Source organism: Ochotona princeps, chromosome 3, assembly GCF_030435755.1.
Source record: "Ochotona princeps isolate mOchPri1 chromosome 3, mOchPri1.hap1, whole genome shotgun sequence".
Lineage (NCBI taxonomy): Eukaryota > Metazoa > Chordata > Mammalia > Lagomorpha > Ochotonidae > Ochotona > Ochotona princeps.
Genome location: NC_080834.1, coordinates 32009771 through 32025365, shown reverse-complemented (window position 1 = coordinate 32025365; position 15595 = coordinate 32009771).

Genomic DNA, 15595 nt, shown 5'->3' with positions numbered 1-15595 from the left:
TGAAAATCAACATGTAAGAATGACCTGATAGCAAAAATAAACAGAAAAGACTCTGTAGAAACATACGCATGTGGCAGGGCTAATAAATTAAGGAAATGTGAGACTTCCCAAGCAGGGAGGGAAATCAGCCTAACGAAAGCCAATAGATAGCAATCAGATCAGGAATGCAACCAACATTCAGATGAAACAACCCTGCACTTGAAAAACAGACCTTCACGTTGGCATAGTTCCAGTCACTTCCTTTTGCTGAATGCCTGCTGAAACAAGGTACTGCGTGCTGCACTCTGGGTTGAAGACATCAATCAGAAGTGATCCACGGTGGGCACTAGGCACAGTGATGGAGGGCCTCTGGATTTGTGCCCTTGCTCCACCGGGACACATTCTGGGAGGAGGTAAGCAGGCACAGCATGAAATGACTTAAGTGGTTGGTGCCTTCCATTCTTATGGGAGACTCAGCTTAGGCTCCTGGCTCCAGGCCTCAGCCTAGCCCAGCCTTGGTTGTTGTAAGAATTTGGGGAGTGAGCCAGCAGATGGAGAGAGAGAGAGAGAGAGAGAGAGTTCCTCTTTCTAATTCCTTCTCCCTATCTGTCCATTTCTCTTTCTGATACATAAAAATGTAAAACAATAATCAAAAGCGCCACCTATAAAGTTAGGATAGAGAGACTGTAGTTCTTCTACAGGATGATAGGAGAGTTGCAGAGATGTGCAAAGAGAAAGGAAAGAACAGAAAATAACTGGGCCCCAGGGATGTCTTGGGGGCAGGCTCGAGGGTCTGCCAACATACAGATGAAAGCAGAGTGAAGGACGTGAGAGTACGGATAGGGAAAGCAAAGAGCAGAAAGAATGTCCTGATTTCATGCTGGGAATATGAAGGTAGGGGAGATCTGCCTGTGGTCACTCAGAGGTCCTGCAAGAGGGAGGAACAAGTGGACCTTTGCCTACAGCACCCTCCAGAGAGTAGCACCTCCAGGCTGTCTCCACTCCTCTCAGTGTGACTGAAGTGCATCTACGGGAACACAGAGGAAATCCTGAGTGAGTCCCAAGATCAGGTTCCCACCTACAGGGACAAAAGTCCACAGGAAAGCAGAAGCCACAGGGATAGAAAAGAAAGCTCCTGCTTCGCCATGGGACTTGCAGTCAGACCACAGAGTGCAACTGAAAAATCCTAAAAAGAAAATCGGAAAAGCATTCCATAGAATCCCATGAGCAGAGACCTATTAAAAAAAAAAAAAAAGAAGATAATTTAAGAAGAATCCAAAGTTCTAAAAAAGTAAAATTGATCATAATGCTATATTCAGTAACATTGCTCAATAGATTACTAAAAAATTCTGCCATAAAAAGATTTTAGAAATTACAAAGATATAATAGATGAAATCAAAACCACACCATCCCACTAACAGAAACCATCACTGATTCTGTAATAAGTATACAAATTGATAAATAGGACATGTGATATAGTCTACTTTTTCGCTTAACATGGTTTAAGAATATCCATAGTTGGGGTGAAAGCCAGCCAGGAAAAGCCACCGTTCCTGCTAGGACAGAAGGTGAACTGAAAAGGGCTGGCTCATGGACCCCCTGCTATGTGCAAAATAAGCGCAAGAAGTACAATAGGAAACAGCCCAGAATAAGCCATCGAAAGTTTCCCACTGGCATACATTTGGCATGGGTCAGGGGCGGACCAGGCTGAATCAGTTCACGTCATCCACTGGCAAACCCGAACACCAGAACAGAGTGTGGGTCTAGCCAGATTTGGTCGTGACAAAAACCAGTGCACAATATGGAATGCCAGGGTGAGATTGCCTGTACTGGATTCGAATGCAGCACCCAAACAACACGTGTGAGAACCAGGAAGGGAGAGGGCAGAGCCAGCGGGGGGATTGAGGGGCTGGTCCCCTCGCCGGACAGCTACTCCCACTGGATAGCGTGGGCTGGGATGGGGACAGACCACACTGGGCAGGGCTGCAACACCTGAGCGCCGCATGTGGACTAGATCAGGGAAAAGCCAGGCTGGGCTGATTATTCCTCCCAGTACAAGCATAAATTGGAGTGGGTGAAGGTTTGGGCTTAGTCGCAGACAGCTGGCAGAAGCTGGCACTGGAGGATAATTCTGTCAAGTCAAACCTAAGGAGTGCATAAACTGGGACTGAGAGAGACCCGGGAGGGAAGTGGGTTCCCCCCTCTTGGGTCACTACTCCCGCAGGAGGGCATGAAAACTAGGACGGGGGCTGGGGTGGCCAGACAGAGAGGCACTCAGCAACATCCGTGAGGGTTGGATAGTTGAGTTGGTTGGAGGGAACTAAGCTTCAATGCCCATTGACAGGTACGGGAGCCAAATGGGAAGCAGGACAGACTGGACTAGTCTGCTATACATACTGGCAAACCAGGGTGGGGGGTGGGCCTGGTGAGGGTTATTGTGGGTCGCCCCGACTGGGCTGCAGCCCCCACTGATTGATGAAAGGGTCGAGTACGTGCTGGGCGGAGCCAGGCTGGACTGCAACACCCATTGGTTCCAGTGCAAGTAGGAACTGAGAGCAGAACCAGCCCAGCAATTGCAACCACCAGCTGATCATGGCGATGGACTGTGCCGGGCCCGGTGCTTGCTAGAGCATACGGGAATCTGATCTGGGAATACCTCAAAGTTTCTTTGGGGATCTCCCCAATCGAACTGCTGGACTCAGAACCCTAGCCAGGAGGGACAGAGGACAGAACGAATCAATCAGCCACCTCAGCTATATGTTGGGCAGCGAAATACTGGGCAAATGAAGACTCTACGATGGACTGTGACAATCAACGGATTCTTCAATGACCTCATCGAGCTGGGAGTGGTGAGATTGGCAGCGATCCATAACTGGAGAACTATTAAGACCACTTGAGCAAGTATCTCAGAGCATGCCCCACATCCAGGACTTTGGGCAGGTGGGAGACTGGGTGGGGCTTCTCCCTCAATATCCCCCTTTACCTCAGATACATGAAGGAAACAATATGGATGTAAAAGTCTTGCCCACTTCCCTATCACCCCTGAACCTTTGTACCGTAATTAACTATGTAAAGATTGTCAACAACAATAAAATAAAATAAAAAATAAAAAATAAAAAAAATAACTTACCTTCCCATCAAAAAAAAAAAGAATATCCATAGTTACATTTCTTGGAAAACATGGCCTGTCATGACTATAAGAAACGTGTTATGTGGATGATGTGACCTTTTGCCTTAAACAACCCTGATTGTGGGGACCAACGTCATTAGTAACTTATTGTTGTTACGAGCTACGCTATAATGAACACCTTTATGGGGTCACTTGATCTTGGAGACTTCTTTAAAGCAATACAAACAGTGGGCCTCTTCTGAACTATTGTACAGATTGCTCATTTTCTCACCAGGATGGCTAAAACCATTCCTGGCTGCTGAAGCCCTTGTCAAAGGAAAATATTACAGACCCTGCTTGCAGTAATCCTTGATAACAGGGGGGGAAGAGATGAAAACAGCTAGGCCCTAGTTTGGGTCTTTTTTCCTTAGCCTCTAAATGCAAGGGAACCAATCCAGAAAATTCTTAGACCCTGTGGGTGGTTTGGGGGGATATTTTTGCAATAACTAATTCTGTTCACTCTCTTTGGAGCCCGTTAGAGCTTTGGTCAATGAGTCCTTTTGCCTGTCTCTCTTCATCTGAGCCATCAGCCATTGTTCTAATTCCTAAAAAGAGAATTTTTTTCACACAGAGCACATATATGGGAAGCATAAACAGACAAGAAATGTAAGTGCCACTAAGGTGAGAACATACAAGCTAGGTCAGTGGCCTACGGAGCTGAGGCCCACAGTCCAGAGGACTTGGTAGTTGGCAACAGTCTGAAAGCAAAGCGTGTACAACTTGAGATCTGTATGAGAAATGTTGACCTCGCTCCTAAAGAAGATCATCTCAATAAATGTCATAGAGTCTGTAATGAATTGTTGAATGCAATTAAACGCTGGTGCATGGCACTGGGTGTAGAGGACAGAGCAACTTATCCTCAGAAAGGGGACCCTGTCCATGCCACGGCCTCAGAAACCACTCTGATTCCTCAAATCCCTGTTACAAAAGAAACCTTCCCCAATGTCGCTCGCCACGCACACAGTGAGTTCCCACCAGCACAGGGGAGATGCGGATGTACTCTGGCTTGCCCTACCAGATGGGCTTCTCCAGACAACACGTGGTCTTCCAGATGGAAAGCCTGAACAGACTCCAGCAAGAGAGGCTTAAAAAATCTTAGCCACACCTTGAGTCACCAGCCAACTCTTCCCCTAGGGTTACTGCTCTTTGCTTGTCAGTGGCAGGGAGGGCCACTGTGGGGCAGAGTAGCTCCCACTGGCGATCTCCTGGGGAGAGAGCACCCTGTGAGAGGGGCAGGCGCCTGAAAGGGAAGGGGAGAGTGACAGAACTAACAGGCTCAAGTAGCAGCCTGCTCGTGGCAGAGCCTCCAGCTAATTTCCTTTCCTTGGCTCTCACTACCTGTCTGAAAGCACTGCAGTGCAGGAAGGAAATTTTTCAAGAGATTAAACTATTATTGTTTCCTGTGTGGCTGTCTTCGCTGCTGTATGAAAAAAAGCTCCAAGGGCACTTGAAAAGAGATTTGTCTGAATAGCAGAGTTGTTGCAATTCATCCCCCTCCCTCCAGTGGGATTTGGCCAATTTCCTCAGGAAAGTGGCTGATTAGGACCCGTGGATTTATCCACGGCCTAAATATGAGATGTCATGAAGGTGCTTAATAGTGAGCTCACCATCAGAGGGAGTTAAGAGTTTATAAAAGCTATTTTTAACAGGTTGGAAGGGGAGGAAACTCGTTTGTCATGTTGCCAACATGTTCCACTTGTTAAAAACCTCTTTGTAGCCCCTGATGTTTCAGGCTACCAACTGTTAAGGGTCACTGTATTTCTTGATTTTACAAGTTGGTTGGAAAATTGATTCAATGTGTTCTGCTGTTTATGTAAAAGCATGAGAGGAAAGGAAAACAGGGAAAATGTATTTCCGCTGTGATTAGTGACCACGGCCCATGGTGAGGCTTGCTTACATCTGAGCACCTTATTTCTGCTTTCTCCCCCTCAGCAGAGAGAAAAGTGTTCTTTGTGTTCACATCTCTACCTTGGAAATGGCCAGTGCAGGACAATGTCTCTAGCTGCTTCTTAAAGCCCAAACAAAACTAGCATGGAATTTGTAAATTATGGGGAAACTGGACAAGTTCCAAAGTCAGGTAAGGATTGAGGGCTCCTGGTTGGGACCCCTGTGGCTTACTTACATCACATTACCCAGAAATGCTCCAGAACATTCTTTTATTGGCATAGCACTTCCACAAGGAAAGGTCTCCATTGCAAATATGACCTCTCTCCACCACAAACAAACTAGTTTTGTTTCAGGAAACTTATCTGAGAGTCTTTTCTTGAAGTTCTCACAGAGTATCTAGAGTTCTCTGAAACTTGCAGGTAATATTGGCTGAGGGATGTCAAAATACACTAATCAATGTGTATCGAATGCAAAATGGTATTTGTGTGTTTTAAAGCTAGAAGAGGTGAAGGCACAGATGGATTCTCCAACATGTATGGCATGGGACAAGATGAGGGGAAATGAGCTACTGAAGTACCGTCAGTGGCTATCAACGTGTGTTGACCGTCAAGTCATTAAGGTGTTGTCTGTGACCTTCGCAAACATTTTGAAAGACAGCTGCAATGGACAAGGGAAATTTGATGGATTATAGAGTATTCCTTAATTCTATTTTCCAATCCAGCTCCCTGTTTACGTCCTGGGAAAGCATTGGAGGACAGTCCAAGTCACTGGGCCCGTGAACTCATGTGCGAGACCTGGGAAAAGCTCCTGATTCCTGTCATTGTCTCAGCTCAGTTCCAGCTATGGGGCCATTTTGGAAGTGAACCAGCAGATGGAAGGTCTTGCTCTCTGTCTCTCCTTCTCTTTGTAAACCTACCTTTCCAATAAAAAGAAATAAATCTTCCAACTTCTGCTGCTATTGTTTGAATATGGTTTGATTCCCAGGAGGAGTTCATGTGGTAGAAGCTTATCATCCTCAAGGTGATGGAGTGGAGAGACAGCGAAGCCTTGAAAAGTTGGGATTCATCGGGAATGATGATATCATTCAGAATTTTGGCTTGGAAGGGATTGAGGCAGTTCTCAAGGGATACTATTAGCTTTCACAAGAAGGAGTTTGGAGAGGGAGACTGACCCTGGGTCGCACCTGGACCTCCTGGGGTGATCTTGTGACCTTTAGTTCCCACAAGCACTTCTCCAGTGATATTTTCTGTCATTCCGTTGTACTGTTATCTGCTGTTAGGCCATGAGCAGAGGCCAAGTCCATAGGATCACCTCATCCTGGAGTCTCTGCCTCCCAGGCTGGGAGCTAAATAGACCAGTTTTCTTCATAAAGTTACCTAACTTCAGGTACTTTGTCTTGTAATAAAAAAAAAAACAGACTAATATAATGCTCTTGCAGAACATCAACAAAAACTGTAACACCAAAAAGCACCAATCAACACCACAGTTTCTGTGGAGTACGCAAGGAACAGGCTGCAGGCTGTAGCATGCACAGTAATAGACGTGGCGTTTTATAACTATTTTGCACTAAAATGCATAAAATCACATTAATAATTTATTGTGCAGAAATAGCTATAGCAAAATTAATTTTCCTTTACATGTAAATACATAGAAATGTGAACAGCATAGGTTTTGTTCAAAACACAGTAGAAACTTAAGTGCAAAAAATAGTTTAAGGGGACAAGATATGCTACAAATCAGCAGAATCACAAGAAACTCAGCAAGAACCAGTGAGATCATCCTGAGTGGGAATCAGAATACCTCACTTCCTAGCACTTATTGGCTCCTGATTAATGCTGAAAAGAGGGAAAGAACACTTTATTCTTGATTTGGGGTTGTTGTGGCACAGCATGCTAAACTGTTGTCTGTGATTCCAACTCACACGGGTGTCAGTTTGATTTCCTAATTGCTCCACTTCCAATCCAGCTCCCTGGTAATGCTCCCAGGAAAGCAGCAGGAGATGGACCAAATGCTTGGGCTTTTGCCACCCACTTGGGAGACCCAAATGGAGCTCCAGACTCCTGGCCTCAGCCTGACCCAGCCCTACTTATCGTAATTCTTCAAGGAGTGAAAAGTGGTTGAAAGCTTTTTGTCCCTCCTTCTCTCTGCAATTCTGCCTGTCAAATAAGCAAATATTTTTAGAAAACATTTTATTTTGCTTTTAAGTCACGTATAAAACCCTCCAAGTCTTAGCCTTTAATAACGATTTGGCACTGGCCTCAAAATTAAAGTCTCCAATTTCAACTTTTAGAACATACATAAGACAAGTATAGATGTCCCACTAGGTTGAAAGATGATGGAATTCATTATACAATTTTAACCTCACATTCCTTCACTAGGCCACACTGCCTGCGGTACACAGTGAATTAGTTTTATAAACTCCACAAATATTTTGGACCTAGCACAATTAGACTGTATTGTAGAGTTTGTGTTTGGATTTCAGAGGATTAGTTTGTTATGTAAACAAATATCCCATGATACTTGCAAAAATTTTTTGCCTTTTTTATTTCTCTGTTGAGCTTTCCATGATTGTTTCTTCACACTTCACATAGCAATAGCTATGCATCCGAGGCTGCTCTCACCCCCTTCTGTGTCCTAGGAAGGTCACGCTGTAGTTAGCTGTTTCCATCTCCTCCTCAGTGTTGGCACACTGAATGCTTGCTCTTCTTTGGTCCCAGTCAGATTTGATAACATCCTCATCCAGTCTCCCAGGACAAGGATAATCGGTTCTGGCCATTTCCTGGCCCTTATTCTCACTGGGTTAGGACTCGCTGGAAATTCCTGGGAAGTAGGTAAATAAGAAAATACAGGTTAGTTAGGTAAGGTTTCCAGATTCGTCCCTTCTCCAGGAGCACTTCTATGAACATGCGCAGCATCTGACATCTGACAAATGTGTACTTAACTGGACCCACATCTAATACAAAGAACCTCAGTATAAGCAACCCTTCAATGGATTTTTTAACAACTTGCAATTTCCAGATTCCAAACCAACCCCCAAGGTTCATTCGGTTAAGAAATGTTCATAACACAAAGCAAGAACACTTAACACAAATGATTCTTTCTCTAGCCTAAGTGCACAGCAGAGATACTGACAATAGACTGCAAAACTTCATCGCAGGCTCTCTCCTTTTCCACATTTCTGTATTCTCTGTGACAGCATCTATGTCCATCACTTTCCTTGACAACTACTGAGGTGCTGGGATGATTTCTAGATCTTCAAGTCCAGCCTCAGCATAACTCCCGGTCCTCCAACTCCTCTTCATGTACATGACTGCTTCCCAGGAGTTGACATTTGCATATGTCAGTGTCAGGCACCTCAACTCTGGCTCATCTGTAACCATGTTCATCAACTCATTGCAGACAGCTCCTTGTCCAAGTTCCTGGCATCATTTAAAGATCTACTACCTTCCTAGGTGCCCATCTAAACATCTTGGCATCACCCACTTTCTGCTTTGATCAATCTCCAAATCTGATTCATGCTGTCTTCTAATTTTCTTCCCAAATCTGCTCCCTGATACCAACTGTGGTCCAGGCAATTCTGCCCCATTTTCTGGATAACAATAACTCTGCATCCAATCCTGCCTCTGAATGAGTCATTCTTTCCCATGAAACCAGTATTTGTCACCTGTAAGGGCAACTCAAAAAGTTCATGGAAAATTAAATTAAAAGATAAGGGTTATTTTGCTAAAAAAAATTTTTTTGAAACCCCTGCATATGAAGTGTCTTCAAAACTTCATGCATTTTCTTGCATAGTGGCGGGAGGGGCAGGAAGGTGAGTTCTGATTTTTTTGACCCAAAATAGGCTTACTTTTTGTTTCTTTCTTTCTCTCTTTCTTTTTTTCTTTTTTAGTATTCCATGATGCAGTTCCATAGGCTCTGGGATTTCCCTTCATCCCTCCCCAAAACCTGCCTTAACCCACTGATTTACCCCTATGATTACAATAATATAGTCCTTCACACTCAGTCATAAGTCCATCATTGTGTTATATAAGTGTATTTTAATATTGTGGGAATGGACAATAGCACAAAGTCCCATTGGGAATCCATCTTTGATTTGTAAGTAGAGATGCACACTGCATTATATCTTCACATCTGTACGATACTCCCTACTGCACAGCTACTATACATCCCCTTAAATGAAAAGCCATAAAACAAAATTGACAACAGAGAGAAAAATAGATAATTTACAACAACATGAAGTTATACTTGATCTTAGCCAAAAGGCCAAGAAGCAATAACAACATGACGTTAAATAACACACTACTGAATAATCAGTCTGTCACTGAAGAAATGAAAAGGAAGATCAAAGACTTTCCTGAAGTAAATGATGCTATTGTGTGGCCTGAAAGTCAGTGAGGAAATTAATAAGAAAAGCAAAAACTTTTTTTGAATGCAAATAAAAGCAAAAATGTAAAAACCCCTGAGATTTTGCAAAAGCATCATTAAAAGTACTATTGATTTTGTATTTTGAATGAAGCTTGCTTTATATCAGAGAATATATATTTGTCCTTTTGTGATTGAGTTGTTTCACTGAGCATAATGATCTCTAGTCAGGACCATTTGGTTGCAAATGGTAAGATTTCTTTCTTTTTTTTTTTTTTAATGATTGATTAGTATTCCATGGAGTAGGTGTGCCATAGTTTCTTTATCCATTTCTCTTTGGATGGGTATCTGGGTTGTTCCCACGTCTTTGCTAGTGTAGATTGTGCTGTTGTAAATATAGGATTACAGATCCTTTTATCATGTGCAGAGTTCTTTGGAATATAGTCCTAGAAGTGGGATAGCTGGGTCATAGAGCAGGTCGATTTGAAGCTCTCTTAGCACTATTCATGCTGACTTTCATAATGGTTGTTCTAGCCTACACTCTCACCAGCAGTGAAAAAAGGTGTTGAGTAAAGTTCTGATTGTAGGCCAATCTCACTGGAGTTAGGTGGAACCTCAATTGGTTTTCACTTGCAAATCCCTGATAACTAGGGACCCTGAGCATTCTGTTGTGTGTCTGTTAGCCATTTGAATTTGTTATTTTGAAAAATATCTGTTCATTTCCTTCACCCATTTCTTCACAGGGTTGTTTATTTTGCTGTCACTGAGTTTCTGAAGTTTTTTGTAAATCCTGGATATCAGTCCTCTCTTGTGTAGTGTGCAAAGATTTTCTCCCATTCTTTGTTTGCTTCTTCACTTTGTTTAGCTTGATATAGTCTGCCGTGTCTGCCTATGTTTCTGCTGACTTTTCTAAGAAATCTTTATCCATTGCTGTATCTTGGAGAGTGTTTCCTAAGTTTTTAGTTTCATGGTTTCTGGGTGTAGATTTAGGTCCTTGATCCTTTTAGAGCTAATTTTTGGTTAACATGACAGGTGGGGAACTTGCTACTTACCTCTACAGGCTGCTATCCAATTGTCCCAACATTTGTTGAAGAGAACAGACTTTTCCACTGAATTCTTTTCAGTTCTCTTGCCAAAGGTTAATAGGCTGTACATGTGTGGGCTCCCTTCTGGGTTTATGTTTTGTTTCACTGATCTTCTCTTTTCCTGTATCAGCACCAGACTTTTGAATACCACTGCTTCTGTAGCATGTTTTGTGGTCTGGAATTGTGATTCCTTCAGCTTGATATTTTATTCTTCAGGATGACTTTGGCTCGTGTTTCCAGGTGAATCTTTGTATCATCTTCTCTATTTCTAAGAAGAATGTTGTTAGAACTTTAACTGGGATCACTTTGAATCAGCATATTACTTTTGAAAATATGGACATTTTGGTAATGTTGGCCCTGACAATGCAGAAACATGGTAGGTTTTCCACCTTTTAGTATCTTCTGTCTCTCTTTTTTTTTTTTTTTTGACCGTTTTGTAATTTTCATTATAGAGGTCTCTGAGCTTCAGTTTCAAATTCAAAGCCGTTTTCTCAGTGACATTTTACCAGGCCCCTGTTGTCCATGAGGTTAAAGAGTCCTGTTCCACCTCCTGTCTCTTTCTCACACTTAATAGTTTACTCCCTACATGACTCTAAACTCTTAGAGGGTGAAAGTATTGGTTCTTTTAGCCAGCCTTGTGCCAACCTAATTACAAATATTCAATTGAATAAATGCACAAATAAGATAAAAGATTAATTTCTCCTTCACCTCAAGCCCCTACTGTGCACATTAACCCATTTTTACATTTAACTAAGTGCCTGAAGAATTTCCACATCTTAAATCCCAATCCCCTTCCCTAAACTCAAGGAAATGGTTAATTCTAGATACTTAGCTCCTTTTTACAGATGACAGGTAACTGAAGAGTGACACTATCTTGGCTTCTGGGATCATCTAGAAGGTTTCAGATGTACCTTCCAGGATTCTACGTTCACCCTTCAAGCAGAATACCAGGCACTAAACCTGGCCAGTGACCAGCATTATCCAGAGAAGTTATCAGTCACAGCTCCCTGGAATTGCTTCCCTCTTCTGTGGGTGAGATCATCCCCCGCCACGACAATGCCTGCACAGGGAGGATTTCCGCCATGATGGTAACAGTGGATTTAGGGAAAAGGATACTCCTTTCTGTTCACTTCTGTGGGTTCTGGCACCTGCCTCTCCTGCCTTCCCTCATTCCATCTGTGAATGCAAAATGTCGCTTCTCTGTGATCACATCTCAGCTCTGCTGCAATTGGTCTCTGGGAAGTTTGAACAGGAAAAACAGGCTAGTCTCTCCCCATTTCCTACAACATCCAAAAAATTAAAACAAAAACCTAAGAGATGAAATCTTGTCCACCAAGGAAGGGACAAAACAGAGTGGAGAGATGTCTGGGGGTCATGCCTGAGGCCCAGCTACATTGTTTGTCTATTAAGATTAATATTGGGCCCGGCGGCATGCCCTAGTGGCTAAAAAAGTCCTCATCTTGAATGCCCCAGGATCCCACATGGGCGCCGGTTCTAATCCCAGCAGCTCCACTTCCCATACAGCTCCCTGCTTGTGGCCTGGGAAAGCAGTTGAGGATGGCCCAATGCATTGGGACACTGCACCCGCGTGGGAGACCCGGAAGAGGTTCCTGGTTCCCAGCTTCGGATTGGCGCACACCGACCATTGCGGCTCACTTGGGGAGTGAAACATCGGACGGAAGATCTTCCTCTCTGTCTCTCCTCCTCTCTATATATCTGACTTTGTAATAAAATAAATAAATCTTTAAAAAAAAGATTAATATTTATTTGTTTTAATGGCAGAGTTTAAGAGAGAGATAGAGAGATCTTCCATCCTCTGGTTCACTTATCAAATGGCCTCAAAAGCCAGAATTGGGCCAGTCCTAAGCCAGGTGCCAGGAACTTCCTCCAGATCTCCCACATGGGCACAAGGTCCAAGCACTTGGGTCATCTACTGGCCTCCTAAGCACATAGCAGGTAGTTAGAACAGAAGTGGAACAGTCAGGACTGAAACCAACTTCGAAAAGGTATGCCAGCACTTCAGGTGGCAGCTTTATTCATATACCACAGTTGTGGACCTTACCCAGTGACATTCTTATGCCTGGATTCCATGAGACATCCTAGCACCCACTTAACATGTTCCCTTCATTACCAAAGATGGTTCAAGCCCAGTTTTCATTATTTGTAACTAATGTGCACAGACCCATAGGAATCTCCATTGAAATCTCCCTAATAAGTGCTACAAACACAGCTAAATCCACCTGTGACCATGCAAAGCAAACCACACTGCGAACAGCACACTCTATCTCAGGGCAAAAATAAGGACTAATTCACTTATTCAACAAATGATTAAGAACTTAACGCACACATAAGTGCCCTGCAAGGAATTACAGGATGCTATTCTGTTCAATAAAATACCAGTTCAGAGTCCAAGAAATCTTTGTCAAGGTTTGCTCAAATCTGTCCAAAAGTAAGGCAAGAAAGGTTTGTTCGCAACTCACAGCAAAAACTAAAATCTTCTTTCCTCTCTCAAAAGCTCCTAAGCACAGCAACTGGACATAAGTATCTCCCATCTCTCTCTCTCTGAATGTTCTAAACCCTGTCCAGCCTCAGTCCACCCTCAGCCCACCCAGGGTTGTCAGCCGCCACTCACCCTCTCTTCCTAAAGGAGGTTGTCTTGGAAACATGAACATCTCTTGGTCTTGATTGTGGCGTTGTAAGCAGCAAAACTCATAACCAGAGACAGGCAGAAAAATGGGGAACAGTCAGGAGAACTGAGGACTCAAGGGCCTATCCTGGAGGACTTATATGAAAAAGAAACAGTCAGGGCTAAGTGACTGGCATGGGCCTCATCAAGAAAAGATATTGAAGAGTCAACAAGTGAATTTGCCCCATATCCTAAAAACAATATTGGTTGCTGAAAGTTTGGGATGACATGAGGAAAAGGATGTCATTGTAGCTCAGTACTAGGAGAGAAATTCAAGGCCATCATATCATCCCACCCAAGGAACCCTGTACTTAGTGGATAATGTAATTGAAACAGAACAAGGATTATCCCCTTGAGGTTGTGTTACGCCTCCCTGCTCCCTTTCCTGTGCTCTTCCCAGCATGTTGTGCTGTCTTGATGAAGTGTTGAACTGATGCAATGGGCAAAAGGAGTAATAGAAAAGGGGAACGCTGGCTACTAGAAGCACATTTCAACTGTCTAAGCTAGAGCTAAGACTAATGGGACACTGGCCTGTAAAGCTAGGGGTATGCAGAAGACAGATTAAAAATAATAACAATAACAATAATGATAGATGTTAATAACAATAATGATAAATTTTGTATTTATGTATGCAAAATTGGGTGCCTCTGGCTTGAAGTTTCTTTGCCCAGGTCATGTTATTAAGAGTCCTCAGTCAACATTCACTGCAGAGAAGGATATGTATGCAATGAAGGCAGAGAAAGTAATATCTCTTCTCCCAATTTTTCTCTTCCAGGCTTAACATTATGCATCAGATCTCCTTGACATTTGCTGTAAAGGGAAATTCAGAGTGCTTCTCAGTGTTGAGTTTTCTTCTCTTGCTGTGCACATTCAGGTGTGACCATGATCTGCCCAGGACAATGACTGACCGGCCATGCCTCCCTACAAGTGAACAAAGCCTACACTGGATCAGAGCAGCTCTGATGGGGGAGTAGCAGGGCTGAGAACAAGTTCAACCGCCATCATCTCAAGGATGTGGTGCTGAGATGTGAGGCTTCACAGGGCAAGCTCTAAGGGGATCCAACTCTCCAACCTCCGGTCAGACTCAGATCACTACCAGCAATCAAGTCGGATTTCAACTGACCGTTGAAGACTACATCACAACAAATACAAAGATCTCAATTGCTCGCTAGCTTCTATCTTTCCTTCACTCACTGTTAATGCCATATTCAAATAAGTAATTTTTTTTAAATTGCAATTTACTTCTATTTGTGATTCTTGAATCAAGCAATGCCTCATTCTATAAGATAGAATGATCTCCCTGATGAGTTGAGCTGAGAAGTTTTGGCTTTATAGACTTAAAAGGACTGAGGTAAGTAGAAATCAAAAGCAAAAACTGAATTTATCATCGCAAAGTGACTTTGCTTATACAGCTAAAACGAAAGGGGCTGGGGTTGACTGAAACATCCTGGCTTTTGGAGAGCTGAGCTGTTTTCAGGTTCTTTTGCTTACATGCAATTGACACATGTGAGTTTATTTTTGTTTGATATGATCTTTTGGGGCCAAGGTCAGGGATCTAGTCCAAAAGAACCACTTCCCATAACCTTTGGTGAGCAGAACTAACTGAGCACACCCATCCAAGGTCACAGATGAGTCATCCCTGCCCGGCAGGTAAGAATCTAAAAGTAGGATCCCTCTTTAGGTGCATGCATAGGCACTGTATGGATGCCTGACCTCAACGCCTACCATCATCACCGCTTTGATTTTTGTGTTGTCCTATCCCCCAGAAAAACGTAACACCCTCAGCATCTTTGAGGAAACAAAGAAGTTCCCAGCAGAAAGACCGGAGGAAGGGTAAAATTAGGACAGAGATGATCACTTCTGGTTGCAGAGATGAATTACTTTTCCCATGAGCTGAGGCACTGTATGTTTGTGGAGTGACAACTCATCTGCCAGTGGTAGCATGGGATGCCGCCTCCCAAGGAAAGGAAATCACACCTACTTACAGTGACAAAAATAAAAGAAATTATCTTGGGTAAGATGCAGTTTTGAATAAATCAGTAGGGTGCAGACATCAGTTTGATTAGCGTTGTGATGGGCTGTGTAGACTTCAATTTAGCAGTAAATTCGATATTTCAGCAAATCATTTGAAACAGAGAATTAACGGAGATACTTCAGAAAGTTGACTGAAAATTAAAAGCTAAGTTTGTTTTGTAGCAAAAGCTTTTAAAATTTAAGCAGTTTTTTGTTTGTTACTAATCTGCATTTCCATTCACATCTGAAGACCATTGTAGGCACAGATTTCAAAGTTTAAGGAACCAAAGTTTTAACTTCATTTTTTTCCACAAACTGTTTGAAGGACCTTTGTATAGGAGGCAAATAAATGTTGAAGCTGAAAAAATAGGGAAACACGTTTGTTAAGTTAATTGCACAGGAAAGCAGTAGAAA